We start from the raw sequence: 11,410 nt of genomic DNA on the forward strand, positions 1-11,410 counted from the left end.
TAAATTGATACAGCCACTATGGAGAACAGTATGGAGGTTCCTTAAAAAACTAAAACTAGAGCTACCACACAACCCAGCAATCCCACTACTGGGCATATACCCTGAAAAGACCATAATTCAAAAAGACACGTGTACCCCAGTGTTCATTGCAGCACTATTTACAATAGCCAGGACATGGAAAAAACCTAAGTGTCCATCGACAGACCAATGGATAAAGAAGATGTGGTACATATATACAATGGAATATTACTCAGCCATAAACCGAAATGAAATTGGGTCATTTGTAGGTCAAGGTGTGGACCCCGAGAGAAGACGGAGGGGAGCCCAATCCCTGGAACAAAGGGGGGGGGTCCCACAGAAATCTGGCCTGACCCAACTGTCAGCCCTGGAAACCCCAGCCAGGACCTGTCTCACTGACCCTTCCTCATTTCCAGATGGGTGGGTTCAGGGAGGCGGGCGCCTTGCTCTGGGGGTCTGGCCTCAGGCCCTGGCAAGGGTCATGGAGAAGACTGGGGAGACCCCTCCTCACACAGAGTACTTGGAGCCCAGCCGGCCCTGCCCCTTTTGTCAGCCGTGGGTGTCCCAGAATAGGTGGGTACATTGCCCCTCACTTCCTCTTCTGGTGTCTTATGGAGGTGAGGCCTTGGCTGAAGGAGATGGGTCACAGTCAGCAGAGGGAGCTGTCCCAGGCCCTACAGGGTGTCAAGGTGGAGACTGAGCCGACCGCCATCGTCCCAGCACAGATGGACCCCACGGAGTTTGGTTGTCCCTTGTGAGCCCTGTTAGCCCCTGGGCACCATGGCCTGATGTGGAGGTCCTCCCTTCCTTCTTTTCAGTGCAGGGAATGTGTCTTGAGAATTTTGCCTCAGGACAGCAGACAGAGGGCCCAGGCCCTGCCAGGGGGAAGGGGAGGCCCTGCCCTGAGTGAGCACACAGGGGGCCACCCACGCCAGGACAGTGGGAACCTCACAGAGTCCGGCCCACCCCTCCTACCAGCACCGAGGGGCCCAGGGCTGTGCCACAATCTACACCCGAGGTGCGCCCTCCATTCCTCTTACAGGGGCTCCAGGAACCGGGAGGCGAAGGCCCAGGTCTGAGGCACGTGTCCTCAGGCCACAGAGCAGAGGAGGCCCAGGCAGCGCCAGGAGTCAAGGTGAGGTGCGTGCCCTGAGTGTGCACCCAGGGGCTCCCCCTCCCAGAACACAGGGGACCCCACAAGGCCCAAGTCACTGCACCTCCCCACACCCCTCTCAGCCCCGGTCGGTACCTGGGGCTGCGCTGGCTGCACCCTGAGGAGCCACGTCGCTTCCTTCTTCAGGTTGGCAGGGGACAGGCCGCCCAGGAGGAGCGCCCCTGTGAGGCCCGAGGGCACCCCTCCAGGCGAGCCCTGTAAGTGGCCTTTGTCAGAGCTGCCCAGGGTGCGTGTCTCCGCCGAGGCCGCTCACACTCCCTCTCACCCACAGGCCCGTGGTCCGTATCTGTCACCCCTGCCCAGACTCCCGTCGGCGGCCCGACCCCAGTCATCAGGCCCCTGGTCGAGATGAGAGAGCTGCGCCAGCCTGAGGCAGACCTTCAGGCCCCAGTCCAGGCCCAGGGCCCGGTGGAGGCGCAGCTGTTCGGGGCTGCGGGGGAGGAGGCCGCATCCCCCTCGTCCTCCTCCTCCCCCGTCGCCCCCTCCTTCTCCGCCTATGCCGAGTCTTTGCCCCAGGAGGCACTTACTGTGCTGATGGCTGACCTGGTGGTGTTCCTGCTACTCAAGTATCGCACCAAGGAGCCGACCTGCAAGGCGGAGATGCTGAATATGGTCCTCCGTGACCATCGGGACCACTTCCCCGTGGTCTTCAGCCGAGCCTCCAAGTGCATGCAGCTGGTGTTTGGCGTGGACGTGAAGGAGGTGGACCCCCGCGAGTGCACCTACGTCCTGGTCCCCACCCTGGGCCTCACCTGTGATGCAGTGCTGAGCGACGGGCAGAGCATGCCCAAGGCCGGCCTCCTGGTGCTGATTCTGTGCCTGATCGCCCTGTACGGTGACCACGCCCCTGAGGAGGAGGTCTGGGAAGCACTTAGCGTGATGGGGGTGTGTGCCGGGAGGGAGCACTGCATCTACGGGGAGCCCAGGGAGCTGCTCACCAAAGTGTGGGTGCAGGAGGGCTACCTGGAGTACCGGCAGGTGCCCCACAGCGACCCTGCCCGCTACGAGTTCCTGTGGGGTCCCCGGGCCTACGCGGAGACCAGCAAGTGTCAGGCCCTGGAGCATCTGCTCAGGGCCAGTGGATGGGATCCCAGGTCCTTCCCATCCCTGTGTGCAGAGGGTGTGAGCGATGAGAAAGAGGGGGCCTGAGCCAGAGCAGCAGCAAGGCTCCTTCCAGGCCCACGTCCAGCAGCTTCTCCCGTGGGGCAGGAAGGGAGGCTGATCCTTCCCTCTGAGTTTGAAGAGGGAGCGGTCACCCTTCTAAGTAGTGAGGGCCCGGGCCTGTCGGGGGAACCCGGTGTGCAGCATCTTTGGGTTCCTGTTGTGTATGATGACATGGAATTTCATCTCTGTTTTCTTTAGGAATTTTTCAAATATTGTTCCACTTAAAAGAAGGCTTAATAAGATTCAGTATATAAGTTTGTGAATGACATTAATCACACATGTATTTGCACTAATTCAGTTGAACGACAAGAGTTTTGCAATTGTGTAAAACAAATTGTAAGATTCCCGTATCATTTTGTGATCCTGAACAAGATAACATGGCATTGGAATAGGAATTTACTTGGAAATGTGAAAGTAATTAGCAGTACAACTGAAGGCCACCCCATTGTTCCTCGGGACACTCTGTCGTCGGCTCAGTGGTGCGTGCCTTGCTGTGGGACTGTCCTGTGCCCACCATAGGGCAGGGCCAGGCCCCGGGCATGTGGGCCAGATGGGGAGGGGCTGCCCTGGGGGGAGTGGGCATTGCTGGTGCCCATCTTCCTGGCGAGCGGCCACCCGCGGGGCCCTCAGGAAGGGAGAATGTGTGGGGATGGAGGGCCACCGGGTGGGGTATAGCAGAGGCACCTTGTTGGGGACCCTGGGGGGGGGGGTGCCCGGGACCCGAGGGATCTGGTGGCTGTTAGAAGTTCCTCTCTGTGTTATCATGCCCTCTGTTCAATGGTTTCAGTCAATGTTTTTGGTTAATAAATTTCCCTGAACGTTTCATCTGAGTCTGGTGTCTGCTATGGGCAATGGAGGGAAGGGGCTGCTGTGGGTGAGGGCGGGGGTCCAGAGTAGGATTCCTGCTCAGCACCCATGGGACACCTCTCCAGTGAGAGGGGAGGGTAGGCACTTTGCAGACCCAGACATGGTGAGGGTTTTTCTTCCATTTCATAGGTGAATTGTAAAGTTTTAGCACAAACTGATAATTGCCTAAAAAGGCAGTAGAGAAGTTAAAATGTAAATGAAAAACTTGATGATCTCAGCAGGAAAAAGGGAACATAGGAGCAAAAATAGTTGGACAGACAGTGCTATGGACTGAATATTTGTAAACCTGTCCCCCTCATTCACCTGTTAAGTTCTAACCCCCAAAGGGATGGGATTTGGAGGTGGGGCCCTGGGAAGTGATTAGCCCATGAGGGGGGAGCCCTCATGAATGAGACTAGCTCCCTTATAAAAGAGACCCCAGACAGCTGCCTCATCCTCTTCTGCCATGTGAGAAGATGGCTTGTTGATACAACTAGACAAGAAATCAGTCCATATAAAGAAGAGCTTTATTACTAGTACTTTATTACTCAGCCGTACAAAGGAACGAAACTGGGTCATTTGTAGAGACGTGGATGGATCTAGAGACTGTCATACAGAGTAAAGGGAGTCAGAGAGAGAAAAACAAATATTGTATATTAATGCACATATGTGGAACCTAGAAAAATGGTACAGATGAACCGGTTTGCAGGACAGAAATAGAGACACAGATGTAGAGCACAAACGTGTGGACACCAACGTGGGAAAGTGGTGGGGGCGGGGGTGGTGGTGCTGTGATGAATTGAGAGATTGGGATTGACATATGTACACTAATATGTATAAAAGGGATAACTAATAAGAACCTGCTGTATAAAAAAATAAAACAAAATTCAAAAATTAAAAAAAGAAGAAAAAGGAAAAACAGTAGGTTTCTGACGTTGTCAATCACAGTAGAAACCCACCTGTAAAGACAGATTGACCTATGTGCCACCATGGGCTCTGCACCTCCAAGTTTGCTCCTCCCACTCCGCAGCCTTGCAGGGAGGCCTTCCTATTGGTGGAAGGCCAATGGGCGTGTCTTTTGCTTCCGGAGGCGCCAAGCCTTGGGACCTCACGCCCTCAGTGCGCGTGGCTACTGCAGCTTCCGTAGCAAAGCGCCTCCTCACGTGCTCTTCTGATCCAACCACTTTCTGTGTAAGGAGACGTCTAGAACTTTCTCCCTCATCTTCCTCGGGCTTCCGGGAGCACCCGGAAACCCACGTGGTGTTCGCACAGAGTGCCTGGGACAGTGGGCTGCACAGTTCCTGGCTGCAGTGCTGAGACGAGCTCTTCAGCCCCTTCTGAGCGGGACTCCGGTGTCATCCACAGAGTCAGAGAAAGTCAGGAGACAGGCGGGGGCTTTGCCGGGGGCTGGACTCCGCAGGTACCAGGGGTGCTGGGAAGGAGTGGGGGTGGGGAGAGGGGTACGGGCTGCTCGATGGGGAGTGGGGGAGGGGCGGCGGAGGGCAGCGGGCTGAAGGGGGGCTGGGGGAAGTGTCCCTCAGTGTGCGGGTCTGAGGGGAGGACCGCTGGCTGCCAGGGTGGCTGGTGGGGGGTGTTCTGGAGTCGGGGTGCAGAGGGTGGGGTAATGGCTAATCGTGGGGGGGCCCGGAGCGGAGGGCTTCCTGCTGGGCAGGTGGGGCCGGCTTTGGGGGCCAGAGGAGAGGACGACTGGCTGTGGGGGTGGGGAGGACGCGACGGGCGGGCCACTCCCCCTCCCCGGGCCGAGACACGAGGCGAGGGCTAACGGCTGCCGCGTGTGGCGGGAGGAAGGCGGAGCTACTCCTGGCGCAGGCGCGGGTCGATGGGGAGGACTCTCGGGCCCCCTCCCCAGGCCGAGACACGAGGCGAGGGCTAACGGCTGCTGCGTGTGGCGGGAGGAAGGCGGAGCTACTCCTGGCTGAGGCGCGGGTCTGAGGGGAGGACCGTTAGCTGCCGGGGTGGCGGGTGGGGGGTGTTCTGGAGTCGTGGTGCAGAGGGTGGGGTAATGGCTAATCGTGGGGGGGCCCTGAGTGGAGGGCTTCCTGCTGGGCGGGTGGGGCCGGCTTTGGGGGCCAGAGGAGAGGACGACTGGCTGTGGGGGTGGGGAGGACGCGACGGGCGGGCCACTCCCCCTCCCCGGGCCGAGACACGAGGCGAGGGCTAACGGCTGCTGCGTGTGGCGGGAGGAAGGCGGAGCTACTCCTGGCGCAGGCGCGGGTCGATGGGGAGGACTCTCGGGCCCCCTCCCCGGGCCGAGACACGAGGCGAGGGCTAACGGCTGCTGCGTGTGGCGGGAGGAAGGCGGAGCTACTCCTGGCTGAGGTGCGGGTCGATGGGGAGGACTCCCGGGCGCGGGTGCGGTAGGCATTATGGGAGCTCCCGCCGGGGCGGGGGGTGGGGTGGGGTGGAGGACACTCGTGGCAGGAAGGGGGCTCCGGCTCCAGGGTGGGCGAGGGCAAGAGGGGTGGGCTCTGCGTCTGGGGTGCGAGAGGCGAGAGCCCCTGGCTCTGAGGGTGCTCGGGGGAGGACTCCCCGGTGTGGGGAGGTGAGAGAGGCAGTCTGATCTCTAAGCATGGGGGGCGCCCGGCTTGCAGGGCCCAGAGCGGAGCGCCAGCAGGTGGTAGGTGGGGGAGGGTGTATGGGGCGATGTAGTGGGGGGGGCAGGGAGGAGCCGCTTGGCCACGAGGGGCGTAAGTGATGCTGAGAGGGGCAGGCGCTGGGGCTGCTGTGATCCGGTGGAGGCTGTTGGCCATGGCAGATGGATTTGTGGGGGTCCAGGGAGGGGCTCTGGCCCCCTGCATGAGGCATCGAGAAGCTCCAGGTCGCACTGGAGGCCATAGGGCGCGATGGGCGCTTGCAGTACTTCCTCACATCCTGGCCGCGGAGAGACTGGGGAGCGGGTATAAGGGGCGGGGTCTCAGGTGGGCGGAGGGAAGGATCCCAGGTCCTGCGTGGAGTCAAGGTGAGGGCCCTGAGGGAGGACTGAAGGGAACCAGGGCCCCAGAACAGAGTGGGCCCTGGATGGCGATGGAGGGGCATAACCCCATGCAGCAGTTTCTGACGTCCGGCTCTCAGAGCGACTGGGCACCTGCTATAAGGGGCGGCGCCTAAGGTGGGAAGAGGGGAGAATCCCAGGTCCTGCGTGGAGTCAAGGTGAGGCCCCTGAGGGAGGACTGAGGGGAGCCCACAGAAACCCATCCGTGTGGTCAGCCCTGGGCAACAGCGGGGCGGGATGACCCCAGGCAGCATTTCCTGACATGCGGGTCCCAGAGAGAGTGGGGACTTGGGGTAAGGGGCAGGGCCTCAGGTGGGCAAAGGGGGGGTATCCCAGGTCCTGCCGGGCGTCAAGGTGAGGACCCTGAGGGAGGACAGAGGGGACCGTGGGCCCCAGAACAGAGGGGACCTCAGAGGAGCTCGCCCATGCTGTCAGCCCTGGGAGGTCCCGGGCAGGGCTGACAACGTTGCAGGCTCTCACCTCTGCCACGTGGTTGGGGATGGAGGCGTCTAAGGATGCGAGGACCTTGGTCTGAGGGGAAACATCAGGTCAGCAGAGGGAGGAGTCCCAGGATCTGCCGGGGTCAAGGTGTGGACCCCGGGAGAGGACTGAGGGGAGCCCGATCTCCGGAACAATGGGGGGCTCACAGAGTCCGGCCCACCCCTCCTACCAGCACCGAGGGGCCCAGGGCTGTGCCACAATCTACACCCGAGGTGCGCCCTCCATTCCTCTTACAGGGGCTCCAGGAACCGGGAGGCGAAGGCCCAGGTCTGAGGCACGTGTCCTCAGGCCACAGAGCAGAGGAGGCCCAGGCAGCGCCAGGAGTCAAGGTGAGGTGCATGCCCTGAGTGTGCACCCAGGGGCTCCCCCTCCCAGAACACAGGGGACCCCACAAGGCCCAAGTCACCGCACCTCCCCACACCCCTCTCAGCCCCGGTCGGTACCTGGGGCTGCGCTGGCTGCACCCTGAGGAGCCACGTCGCTTCCTTCTTCAGGTTGGCAGGGGACAGGCCGCCCAGGAGGAGCGCCCCTGTGATGCCCGAGGGCACCCCTCCAGGCGAGCCCTGTAAGTGGCCTTCGTCAGAGCTGCCCAGGGTGCGTTTCTCCGCCGAGGCCGCTCACACCCCCTTTCTCCCCCAGGTCCGTGGTCCGTATCTGTCACCTCTGCCCAGACTCCCGTCGGCGGCCCGACCCCAGTCATCAGGCCCCTGGTCGAGATGAGCGAGCTGCACCAGCCTGAGGCAGACCTTCAGGCCCCAGTCCAGGCCCAGGGCCCGGTGGAGGCGCAGCTGTTCGGGGCTGCGGGCGAGGAGGCCGCATCCCCCTCGTCCTCCTCCTCCCCCGTCGCCCCCTCCTTCTCTGCCTATGCCGAGTCCTTGCCCCAGGAGGCACTTACTGTGCTGATGGCTGACCTGGTGGTGTTCCTGCTACTCAAGTATCGCACCAAGGAGCCGACCTGCAAGGCGGAGATGCTGAATATGGTCCTCCGTGACCATCGGGACCACTTCCCCGTGGTCTTCAGCCAAGCTTGCGAGTGCATGCAGCTGGTGTTTGGCGTGGACGTGAAGGAGGTGGACCCCCGCGAGTGCACCTACGTCCTGGTCCCCACCCTGGGCCTCACCTGTGATGCAGTGCTGAGCGACGGGCAGAGCATGCCCAAGGCCGGCCTCCTGGTGCTGATTCTGTGCCAGATCGCCCTGTTCGGTGACCCCGCCCCTGAGGAGAAGGTCTGGGAATTGCTCAGCCTCAGGAGGGTGTATGCAGGGAAGCAGCACTGCATCTACGGGGAGCCCAGGGAGCTGCTCACCAAAGTGTGGGTGCAGGAGGGCTACGTGGAGTACCGGCAGGTGCCCCACAGCGACCCCGCCCGCTACGAGTTCCTGTGGGGTCCCCGGGCCTACGCGGAGACCAGCAAGTGGCAGGTCCTGGAGCATCTGCTCAGGGCCAGTGGATGGGATCCCAGGTCCCTCCCATCCCTGTGTGCAGAGGGTGTGAGCGATGAGGAAGAGGGGGCCTGAGCCAGAGCAGCAGCCAGGCTCCTTCCAGGCCCAAGTTCACTGGTAGGAAGTGAGGTTGGTCCTTCACTCTGAGTTTGAAGAGAGAGCGGTCGAGTTTCCAAGTAGTGAGGGCCCCTGCGAGTGGGGGGAACGTGGTGTGTAGCATCTTTGGGTTCCTGTTGTGTATGATGACATGGAATATCATCTGTTTTCTTTAGGAATTTTTCAAATGTTATTCGTTTTAATGGAAGACTAAACAAGCTTCAGTGTCTAACTTTGTGCATGACTTTGATTAGAATGTGTTTATAATTACCCAGTTTAAGAACAAGAGTTTTGCTGTTTTGTAAAAGAGATTGGGAAATCTCCCATTTCATTTTGTGTCCCTGAGGCAGATAACATGGAATTGGAATCAGAACTGCTCTGGAAATGTGAAAGTACTTAGCAGTAATATAGATGGGGGAAGAATTAGAAAAATAAAAGTAATCGTAGTGAGTTTTTGCTTCTTATCCTTCTTGTCTGTCATTCTGTAAGACTAAGCTATCTCTGTTTAGTTGGATTTGCACGGTGATTTACGAAAGCATGAAAAACTTGATTTGAGTAAGTAAGCCCCCTGCTCTCCGGCTTATATATTCGGCAGACCTCCACGGAGCCTCTGCTCTCTGGAAGGGCCTGTGTTAGTAGCGGGAATGCTAGGAAAAGCAGGACACACCCACACCCCCACCTAGGGGGATGGTCTAGGAGCCGCAGTCACATGAGGAAGGTGGTGAGACGTCCCCCAAGTCCCACAGAACAAGTCAACATGGGACGAGGCGGTGGGGCTCCAGGAGCGAGCCCTGGAGTGTAAGTGCCCCGAGCCAGGGCAGTTTGGGCCTTTGGGAAGCGGGGCTTCCTTCTGTGGGAGGTGATGGTGATGAAGCTGCATATTCTCTGACATGACCGGGACAAGAAAGCGCCCAACCAAAGGCCAGAGGAGAGAGGGGAAGGGTCTGTGATCCAAACAATATGAGAAATAACTGCCCGTCGTCAACGTTCCCACAGACGCCAGGTCCTGTGAGCTGCTTCACGAAGCTCACGCGCATCCCTGCAGCCCCTACAAGACACGGCTCGTCACACCCACTCACTTCACAGGTGACGAACCTGAGGCCACGGGGCTTGGGAATCTCCCCAGGGTCACGTGCTGCTAAGTGACGGGGTGGGGACCAGAGCCCTGGTCTGACTTCCTCTCGAGCCCACGCTGCGCCCACCCACCCCCGGCCCGTGGCCGACCTCCTGACTGGCGACCCATTGCTCTTCTCGGTGCTACACGGTGTCTTTCAGTTGACAAAAAGCAGGCCCAAGAAAGGAAGGTGCCAAGGAGAAGCAGAGGCAGTGTGGGGCTGGTCTGTGGTTTGCTGAGATCCGCCACTGCCAGGTGCCGGCATTTCTGTCCAGTGCCGGCACCTTCCCGCGTGACGGCGCCCCGTCCCTGTTCCTGCCCTGGGGCCCTCCTGCCCAACGGGAGCCCGGCCTGCTGAGCTGCTCATGGCTGAGCCACGGGCAGGGAGGGACTGAGACTGCCTGGGACTGACTGTAAGGCCCCAGTGCCTACCGGGACAAGGCCCCTCCAGGAGCCTCCTCAGATACTGGAGGGAAGTGAACGCTGGCAGACACCCCGAGACCCTGGCGGCAGCGAGGGCGGGGAGCGGCTGGAGGGCCTCTGGGCTGGGGGCATCAGGGCGCGGAAGCCAAGGGCAGGGGCCGCAGGGCGAGGCTGGGAAAGGCAGGCCTTGGACGTCACCAGGGCTTGTGCCTGCCCAACTGAAGGGTCCCGAGACCCGGCTGAGAAAGACCCCCACGGTGCCACACAAACCCACTGCCGGGGCCTGGCTGGCACCTGGGAGGGAGGGGGACCAGGAAGGAGGCAGCTCCTACGGGACCCAGGGGGCGAGGGAGGGCCCGAGGAGGGGGGCAGCAGGCAAGGCCACACAGGCGGGCCCGCCCAAGGAGACCCCAGCCTTCGGGCCCCTTCCGAGGAGCCACCGACGGCCTCCACCAAAATTCGCAGCCTCTGAGGTCATGTCCCTACAGGAGGAACTGACCTGAAAGAATGCTTTGTAAACCACTTTAGAAGCGTAAAGACCAGGGAGCAGGCCCGAATCTAGGCCTGGGAGCTCCATCCAGGATGCCAGTCCTTAGGCTGAAAGGCACCTCGGGAGGTCCTCTTCCACACCCTCTTAGCTCTCCCCTTTCAGAAATAGGGCAGTGGCGCTCACAGAGGGCAGATGACCCTGCCTAGTGGCAGAGCTGGGACAGGGACCTAGGATCCTCGCAGACGGGCCTTTCCAAGGTGCCACTCTGTCCCCTCCACGGTGGCTATGAAGGACAAAGTCGCCCACAACGGCCAGAGAACGCGCATCGCCAAACCCACCATCCTATCCTCCCACCTACGGTGAAGACGGACGACTCTCATTCGGGTTTCGGTGCGTCTGACACCCAGACCCTCATCTATTTCCAAATGCACGTGGACGGGGGCTTCCTCCGGTCACGTCTAGGTCGGCAAGTAGGAAATTTCCTTGGGAGTCAGTCCGTGTCACTTAGGCCCGTTCAAAAGCGTCTAAGCTGAAAGCAAACAAAATCATTCTATGTATCCTCCAGGTAACAGCGAGACAGGGCCCCGGGGGTGGAGGTGGAGGGGGGCCAGGGGCAGGCGTGGGGAAGGAGAGCAGGGCTGGCCTGAGAGCGCACCAGTGAAATGCTCGCTTTCAATGGGACAGGCTACACGCTGAAGCCCCGAATCAAATCCTTCGAAGGGCAAGTACCCACAGAGACCCAAGGTGGACGTGGGAGGCCAGGATCGGGGGCAGCAGAAGCCAAACCACCCCACTGCGGAAAGGAAACAGGGCTTTCGAGGCAGCCTCCAGGGAGGCTGGATCCGACGGTCTGGGAAGGCGATGGGAAAAGGACACACGCAGGTGTTCCAAAAGTGAGCACTCTTGGGCCACGAGAAGGGCTTCTATGGGAAGAAATGGACGCTGAAGACAATCCCTCTGTGATCCGCACAGGGATGAGGTCTGGGGGCAGGCAGAGGAGAGAAAGGCTGCAGTCCCAGCACAGATGCTGGATGGGGTGCTGCCGCGCCCATGACCGTGGGGGGAGCACAGAGAACCGCACACCGTCCCCTCGGGGCTCCTCACCAGCCTCCAGACTTTGGCAACCTGT

The 11,410-nt window shown here is 60.4% G+C and overlaps 2 pseudogenes across 3 annotated transcripts; both read left to right on the plus strand.

Moving 5' to 3' along the window:
- The first annotated feature begins 656 nt into the window (after positions 1-656).
- Positions 657-2,341, plus strand: LOC309620188 (melanoma-associated antigen 1 pseudogene; annotated as a pseudogene). The gene is made up of 3 exons: positions 657-772; positions 1,255-1,355; positions 1,464-2,341. The product of its transcript is annotated as a melanoma-associated antigen 1 pseudogene (transcript).
- Positions 2,342-6,693: 4,352 nt separating this feature from the next.
- LOC309620903 (melanoma-associated antigen 10 pseudogene) lies at positions 6,694-8,718 on the plus strand (annotated as a pseudogene). Of its 2 annotated transcripts, none has more exons than XR_014249916.1 (2): positions 6,694-7,050; positions 7,211-8,718. The product of XR_014249916.1 is annotated as a melanoma-associated antigen 10 pseudogene (transcript). The 2 variants fall into 2 exon arrangements; XR_014249917.1 differs by having other exon boundaries at positions 6,694-7,045.
- The last annotated feature ends 2,692 nt before the right edge of the window (positions 8,719-11,410 follow it).

This window comes from Balaenoptera borealis (assembly GCF_965194805.1).
Source record: "Balaenoptera borealis genome assembly, chromosome: X".
NCBI lineage: Eukaryota > Metazoa > Chordata > Mammalia > Artiodactyla > Balaenopteridae > Balaenoptera > Balaenoptera borealis.